Here is an 8,970-nt window from a genome sequence, read left to right as displayed (position 1 = left end):
TCTCTGCAATTCTCATGTTCGGGGAGTAACTGTGTCCGTGCTGCCCCCCTCTGCCCCCACTGTGCAAAGGGCTTGGGTCTGCTGGCACAGAAGTACCCCCGCCTCCCGAGGGTGTGGGTGCGGCTGGCTGGTCACCGTCTACCTGCTGCCTGCCCTCATCGAGTGCAGAGGCGGTCCCACTCAGCCTTCTGGCCCCCCAGGAGATACCTGTCATGCCCGCACCCTGAAAACCCTGAGAGCTAGTGGCCCAGGGTCAGAGGTGGGCAAGAGTCTTAAGATCCATACAAGCCATTCCGAATGTTTCCCTTGATTTGACCAGCATTGAGCACCTGCTGTCTATGGGGAACTGTATCAGAATCAAAAGGGGGTAGCTGTTCCTGGTAACCGATGAGACAAGGTACCTGAACAGCAGTTGCTGTCCTGCTCCCCGGAGCCTGAAGGAGTTCTTAGAGAGATGGGGGTGGGGCGGTGGTCCTCAGAAGCTGCCAGCAGAAGAGAAGTGTTAATCCTCTTACTGTGAAAATCGGATCCCTCATTTTTGTCTATCTGGCAGTGGCTCTAGGAACAGAATCATGCCAAATGCTTGCTTGCTGCCTGGTCTGATCTTCCCACCTAAGGTCGGGTCTGGACACAAAGCTTGGAAGGTTGGTGCCCAGAAGAGGGGCCGGGAGGAGGGGAGACCCCCCGCCCCAAGCCCCTGATGCCTTCTCCTACTCTGTCTTATTGGCATCCAAAGAAACCAAGGCGTGTTTGGGGTGAGCTCTGCTCTGTGTGTTTCCTCATCTGTCTCCTCCCTGTGCTGGGCAATGCGTGGCCTCTCCTCTCCCAGCACGCCAGTGGCCACAACCTCTCCCTGCTCTAGAGTCAGCACTCCCCCAGAACAACTTCTCACTTTGTGCCAAGCAGCGTGTGGCCAGGGGAGAGACAGCCAGGCTGAGCCTGTTCCCAGAGAACACTTCCTTCAGGAGGCAGAAAGGACACAGTGAGCCCAGGGCAGACCCTCCCAGCACAGGCTGAGTACCCCATCTCTGAGCTGCCGAGAGCTGCAAACATGTGGGAGGCATTGTCATTTGGGCCTTCCTTCCCGAGGCTGGGCTAGCTTACTCTTTGAGCTTACACTTCAGCACAGTGTCTCGGAGAAAACGGTGGACTGACCCCCGCACCCCTGCAGTGTCGGGATAAACACTTTATCTCCACTCAGCTTGCTGACCTGCCCCCAGGGAGAAGCTGTGTCTCGTCTGACTGGGGAGACTGGTGAGAGCCTGAACATGCTGGGCCACATTTACAAGGGAATATGGCCACCATGTTTCATTAATGTTCTCTCTTGTGCACCTCGCGGTGGTGCGCCTAGTGCACCATCACCATGAGTCCCACCAACTGGGAGGAAGGGCCAGGGCTCTTCTCTGTTTTCTTTCCAGATGGGAAGCACATCTGGGGTAGAACCAGTCTTTCTGACAGCCCATTTCCGTCTTGCCATCTGCTGGACCTATGTGCCTGGCATAATCTTCCAAACAGTACATAGCAGACCCAGACTTCCTCTGGAAGTTCCAAGGCCTAGACTTGAATGTGATGCTAGGAGCCCTCAGCTTGCCTTCTGGGACCAACCAAGTTCTCCAATCCAGCTTTTTCACAGAGCTGTGACCTTTGCAAGTTTTAGGCCATGTCATCCTTATTTTCATCAAGTTTTTTTTTTTTTTATGCACAGGTTGTAAGATTTCAGGGAAATTCAGGTTTTCTTGAACACTGATTAGTCACAAATACTATTAGGAGCGACAACATTCATTAACAAGTTTGCCTCCATGTCCTTGTTGTAGTAACACCTTACAATCTGCATTGGCCTCATGGACCAGTCTCTGCTCCCTGGTGTCTGGGGCCTCAGCTGGGGAGACACAAAGGCTGGTGGTGATGGGGGCTGAGGCCTGGAATCATCTGAAGACTTGTTTGTAATTGCGGTGGTTGATGCCAATTATCAACGGGGACCTTATCTCTGGCACCGTCATCTGGAACACCTAGGTATGGCCTGACCTTTCAGCATGGTGGCCTCCCAGGGGTCAGATTTCTCACATGGGCCTCAGGTTTCCAGCTGCAGGGTGGAAACTGCATCACCTTTTATGCCCTAGCTTTGGAAATCAGGTGTTACCCTTTTGCTGCATGCTTTTGGTTGAAAGCAAGTCCCAAGCCTGCCCAGATCAAGAAGAAAGGAATTAGATCCTACCTCCTGATGGAGGAATGCAATGTTTTGGAAAGGCACGTGGGGTAGGAGGTATTCTTGTGGCCACCTTTGGAAACACAATCTGCCACAGAACAATCAGTGAGAAGGAAAATGTACAAGTTTCCTATTTTTCTGTCTCGTTCTACCAGCAGGCACAAGGTTGAGAAGAGCAAAACTGGGCAGGAAAACTCTGAGGAGCAGCCAGTAATGGAAAGGGTGGTGGGTTTCTCATATAGTTGACTGGGAAACACCCGTGTGTGAGCAGGGGACTCAGGGACCCTTGCTTTGGAACATTGTTTGCTGGTAATGTCCACTGTGGACTTTTAAATCTGAGCACTTGCATTGCAATAAAGCATCCCTCCCCTTGCCGTTTTGGGCCAAAAATATGTCACAAAGAGTAGTGATAGTTTTCCATAACGGTGTTTTGTGCAGTGTGTGGGGGCCCATACATGTGCAGCAAATGAGGTTGTGATCATTGCATGACTTTCTCAGAATCTTTAATAAGGGGCCCATACAGGAGTGCTGTGTCCTTTCTCTTCTTTAGACAGAACATGGAATCTGTGAAGATTTCTCTCTTTCTTTTTTTCTAATTTTCTTTTTTTTTTTTTAATTTTCTTAAGATTTTATTTATTTATTAGTGGGAGAGAGAAAGAGATTGAGAATGAGCCAGGGGGAGAGGCAGAGGGAGAGAGAGAAGCAGACTCCTCGCTGAGCAGTGAGCCCGATGCGGGGCTTGATCCCAGGACCCCGGGATCATGATCTGAGTTGAAGGCAGACGCTTAACCAACTGAGCCACCCAGGTGCCCATCCGTAAAGATTTCTATATGATTACTGTGTGAGGATTTAAAAAGTTGACCCTAACTCTTACTAGTAATTCCTAAGAGGCAAAGAATTTTGTGATAATAATTTTAATATTAATCAGTTGAATATCTATTCAAATGGATAGAAAATTGCCTTATTCTAAATACTTTATATTTTAAGGACTTTTTTTTATTATGTTGTTTTGGGCATCTGGTACAAAAACACATCATATGTGCGATAAACATAATTATTAAAAAAAAAATCCTATGATCCAAGGATCCTTTTAATACCATCTTCTTGGGCCTGCGTACTAGATGTCTATCCCTGCTCGTGTAGGAAAGAAGGTTCATTCCTCCCGGGTGCCTGGGTGGCTCAGTCGTTAAGCATCTGCCTTCAGCTCAGGTCATGATCCCAGGGTGCTGGGATCGAGCTCCGCATCGGGCTCCCTGCTCCGCGGGAAGCCTGCTTCTCCCTCTCCCACTCCCCCTGCTTGTGTTGCCTCTCTCCCTGTGTCTCTCTCTGTCAAATAAATAAATAAAATCTTAAAAAAAAAAAAAAAGAAAGTTCATTCCTCCATTATCTGAACTGAAGTGAACGGAAATATCTCAGGGGCAAGTAAATTTGGGCTAAAGGCCAGGTGGCTTATTATAGGGCTTTTTAAAAAAATTTTTGTGGCTATCATGTTTTGATGTTTAAATGCCTAGATTCAAAGCAGTAGCTCTGTGGGGGGCCTAGTGTATAGTGTGGAATGCCAGGAAATGGCCACACTTCGGTGTATGTTCTCCACTGGATGGATCCAAGACCAGGGGGATGCTGAGGTCTGCCAGCTTCAATGCCAACATCAAGTAAGCAGATGGTGCTGGCAGTGTTAGCAGCCATTAAAAATCATGTTTTTCAAGAATATTTAATGACACAGGGAAATATGATCTAATGTGAAATGAATTGCATCAATACTCCAAACTGTGTACCAACTGTATCTGGTGAATCAGCTGTAATAACATGGGCAGGAGGCAGAGCCAGCCAAACCCTGCTGACTCATTTCCCAGGAAGGGGTTGGGGGATGGGGAAGAAGCCCCAACAGAAGATACAGAGCCCTGGAAGGTCAGCTAAGGCCTGACAGGGTCAGAGTGTGGGGAGGATCTTGATGGGCAAGAAGGAGGCAAGGCTGGTGGGAAAGAGATTAGGCTCACACAGTAGAAAAAATTCATCACTATAGACCAAGCTTAGCACCATAGACAAGTTTTATCACTGTAGCAATGTTCATCACTGTAGGCCAAGTTCATCACTGTAGACCAAGTTCATCACTGTAGACCAAGTTCATCACTGTAGACAAGGGTCACCACTGTGGGCTGTTTCTCCATGAGCCTGCCCTGTTGTGTTATCTCACATCTGTCCTACCCCTTTGTTTGTTTGTTTGTTTTTAAAGATTTTATTTATTTACTTGAGAGAGAGAGCATGAGAGGTGAGAGGGTCAGAGGGAGAAGCAGGCTCCCAGCTCAGCTGGGAGCCCGATGTGGGGCTGACCTGAGCCGAATGCAGTCACTTAACCAACTGAGCCACCCAGGCGCCCTGTCCTATCCCTTTGACTGGAGGCCATCAGTTGCTACCCTTTTTTTGGCAGTTCCTTTAGGTGCCCCTAAAGTCCTGTCTGCATGGTTCTTTCTTTCTTTTTTTTAGAAAGAGAGCACGCACAAGAGGTGGGGGGTGGGGCAGAGGGAGAAGGAGAGAGAAAATCTTAAGAAGGCTCCTTGCATAGCGTAGAGCCCGACCCAGGGGTTGATCTCACCCCTGAGATCATGACCTGAGTCGGACGCTTGAATGACAGAGCCACCCAAGGACCTCTGCATGGTTCTTATTTTTATTTTAGACTACTCTTTGAAAGGCAGCTTGAAAGCAATCTAGTCCCATGACTAAAGGGTCAGTTTAAACACATCTACAAACTTCAAAAGTAACTTGCACCCCTAATTTTCAATTGTCCACTCTGATAGCTATAAATAACTTGCTTTGGGAAGGGCTGTTCATCTCCATGGGCTTAATATATACATATGAATGGAATCTATTAACACAGATTTGTGTGGCTTTTGTAGACAGTGGTGTTTATTCCTTTTCAGCTGTTGGTTTGGATAGATATAAAAAGAAAGGAAAGCGGTTTGCCTTAAGAAGGTGAGGAGATGGAAAAGAACAGATTTTGGCGCCCTAGTGGTTTCCATGTGTCATGGGCCCACCGTTGCCATCCCTGCAATCCCAGGATTACCCAAGGAGATGAGAAGGTGGATGGGGGGTTCAGGTTTTCTGTCAGGGGCCTGACAACTCCGACAACCCAGGGGTTCGGCCACCTCAGTGGTATCTAGGCAGAGGGCATCCTCATACTTGCTTCTCAGGCAAGTTCCCCTGGCCTCTTCCTCCAACGGTTATTAACAGGCATCAGTGCATTAATTGATATTGCTCTAATTCCTTCTGAGGGAAAAGTTTTGGACATTCTTGTAAAAAAAAAAAAACAAGTGGGCGCCTGGGTGGCTCAGTTGGTTAAGCGACTGCCTTCGGCTCAGGTCATGATCCTGGAGTCCCGGGATCGAGTCCCGCATCGGGCTCCCTGCTGAGCAGGGAGTCTGCTTCTCCCTCTGACCCTCCCCCCTCTCATGTGCTCTCTCTCTCTCATTCTTTCAAATAAATAAATAAAGTCTTTAAAAAAAAAACAAGTAAAAGAAAAAAGTGTGTATTATATTAGGAGGAAAACATGTTCATTGTTGAAGACTTGCTTATTAACTCTTTGCTATAAATCCTTCTGGTTCTTTTATTTCTTTAAATTTTTATTCTGGAATCTTTATAGATTCAGAGAAAGTTGCAAAGACAGTGCAGAGGCTTCCTGTGTACCCTCCCTCTAGTCACCCCACTGGTTACATCTTGTGTAATTATAGTCCGCTACCCAAACCAGGAAACTGGCCTGGGTACTATGTGTGTGTGTGGTTTAATGCCATTGTATTACATGTATAGATTCTTGAAAGTGCCAACCCAGCCGAGACACAGACCTGCTCCATCACCACAAAGGTCCCCCTTGTTCTTCCCCTTAAAGTCATGCTGCCCTCCCTCCCCACCATCCCTAACCCCTAGTGACTGCTAATCTGTTTTCCACATCTGTATGTTTGTTATTTTGAAAAGTTATGTAAATGGAATCATAGAGTATGTGACCATTTGAGACTGCAACTTTTTACTCAGCAGAATTCCCCTGAAACCCCTCCAAGTTGTTGTGTGTGCCCACAGTCTGTTTCTTTTTATTGCCAAATAGTACTCCACTGTGATGGTTAATTTTCTGTGTTAATTTGGCTAGGTCAAGATATTGACCCATATAGTTGATCAAATAGTATTCTAGATATTTCTGTGAAGGGTTTTTGTTTTGTTTTGTTTTGGGGTTTTTTTTGGGTGAAATTAACATTTAAATCAGCAGACTTTGAGTAAAGCGGATTATCTTCCATAGTGTCCATGGGCCTCATCCAATCAGTTGAAGGTTTTAAGAGAAAAAAAGACTGACTTCTCCCAAGAAAGAGGGAATTCTGTCAGCAGATTGCCTCCGGGTTTGAGCTGCACCTTCTACTCTTGCCAGGGTTTCCAGCCTGCCAGCCTGCTCTGCAGATTTTGGGCTTGTTGGCTTCCATAATTACATGGGCCACTTCCTTAAACTCTTTCTCCATATATCTGAATCTGTAGACCCCTGGCTGATCCATCCATACTATGGTTGTACCAGTCTGTTTAGCCATTCACCCACTGCAGGACATCTTGATTATTTTGTTTTGGGTACTATATATAAAAAAGCAAAAATAAAAGCTTGTGTATAAGTTTTCATGTGAACATATATTCATGTGATTTGTTTTCTTACACTTGTTGATGGTGGACTACATTGATTGATTTTTAAGTATTGAACCAACTTTGCATCTCTGAAATAAACTCCTCTTGATCATGTGGTATTTCTTTTATATACTGCTAAGTCTTATTTATTAATATTTTGTTAAGAATTTTAGCATCTATATCCATGAACTATACTATGGTCTGGAGTTTTCTTTTTTTGTACTATCTTTGTCTGATTTGATATCAGGTAATACTAGGTTCATAAAATAAATTGGGAAGTGTTCCCTTCTTTTCTGTTTTCTGGAAGAAATTGTGTAAAATTTGTGTTGACATTTTTTAAAACATTTGTTGAAATTCCCTTCAGTGAAGTCATCTGGGCCTGGAGGTTTCTTTTTGTGGAGTTTTTAAATTAAGAGGTAAATTTATTTATTAGTTGTAGGGCTATTCACAGTATCTGTTTCATCTTGCCTGAGTTGTGGTAGTTGGTAATTTTTAAGGAACTGGTTTATTTCAATTAAGTTGTCAAATTTATGCACCTAATGTTTTTCGTAGTATTTCCTTATTATTCAAGTAATGTCTGCTGTATCTGTAGTTTTGTCTCATTTCATGGGTGATAGTGGTAACTTGTGTCTTCTGTCTCTCTTTTTTTTTCTTTGTGAGTCTTGCTGGAGGTTTGTGAATTTTATTGTTTTTTTTTTTCAAAGAACCAGTTTTTTGTTCCATTCTTTGTCTCCATTGATTTTCTGTTTTTAATTTTAGTGATTTCTGATTTTTCTGATTTCTGGTGCTCCCCCTTCCCCCAAGCAGGAGAGGCTTGAACTGAACCAGGGTGGGGAAAGTGGAGAAGTGAGTCAGGGTGAAGAAGCTATCCCCCCATCCTTATACTTGGAGGGCTGCTGATGAGAGGAGTGGATACGTGGTAGGGAGAGGGGACACTCCAGCAGATCTTGCAGACTCCAGGCTGCGCTGCGGAGTGAGCTGGAGGTCGGGAGGAGGGCAACCCCACCAGATACTTCCTGGCCTCTCTTGAAGGGGATCCTGGATCTCGCAGGGCTCTGGACACTGGAGACACTATCCCATCTAAACCTCAGCCAGTCAGGAAGAAACGGCAGAGGAAGATGAGACTCTGCTCACATTGAAGGCTCAGAATGTATCTCTCCCTCTCCCAGCTCCAATCTGGAGCACTCCAGAGACTCTTCATTTGCATTTAAGGAATGCTCTCTGGGGAGGAAACTTCACAAAAATGTTTGCATTTGGGAACTCAAATCTCCTGCTAGGGTCCAACAGTTCTCTCTTGTTTGTGGAGGTGAGGTGGCCTGGATGGTACCCAGCCTCATCTCTTGCACTGAAATGGCCTGGGGTTGGTCTGCATCTAAGCCTGCCCAGGTGGTCCAGGGGTGGGGGGCAGTTGGGGGCAGCCCAGCAGGGTACTCCCACTTAACAGAAGGACCCAGCCTGCTTCTCACATATAAATATATCAGGGGCAAGTTTCCCAGACCTTTCAGAGGTTAAACAGCTCTTATAAAATGGCATTTTGATGAACTGAGCATAAATAAATTGGAAACATTCAGATAACATTTCCCTAGGGTTTGAAAACCGAGCAGAAAAGTACTTGGCAAAGGGTCTAAGGGGCTGGACCAAGAGTTTGAAAAATGATTTGAGATGTTGTGATGAACCCAAACTACCAGCAGCTTCTCCCGTCTCTCATCATAGCTGCTGTAAAGAGCCCAGGAGAGGGAGGACTCAGGCAGGAGGGGAGAGGCGCTTTCTCTCCCGGGGAGTGGAGGGAGTCACTTCCATGGTCATCTGCATGGGGCTTCCTACCTGGGCTGAGTTTGCTGTCAGATCTGTCTGTCCATCTATCCATCTGACAACAATGGCGTTTGTGCCCTGATAGTCCAGACTGGAGACTGGATCTTGAAAAAGCTTCAAACAAATCAAAGCACTGTCTTCTCTTGATGTATGCAGTGGTTGATTCCTGGGAGACTCAGTGTTATTGGAAACTGTGTGAAAAAATACACAATGTTGTTCGGTTCAGGCTCAGGTAACAATGAACAGATTTTCACCTACATGGATGTCAAGGAAGGTGTTTGAAAATCATGTGGGAGGGCACC

This window comes from Callorhinus ursinus, unplaced genomic scaffold (genome assembly GCF_003265705.2).
Source record: "Callorhinus ursinus isolate GAN/ISIS: 27379988/994484 unplaced genomic scaffold, GSC_fseal_2.0 scaffold10, whole genome shotgun sequence".
Taxonomy (NCBI): Eukaryota; Metazoa; Chordata; class Mammalia; order Carnivora; family Otariidae; genus Callorhinus; species Callorhinus ursinus.
The sequence above is the reverse complement of the archived record's forward strand: the minus strand, read 5'-3'. Positions refer to the sequence as shown.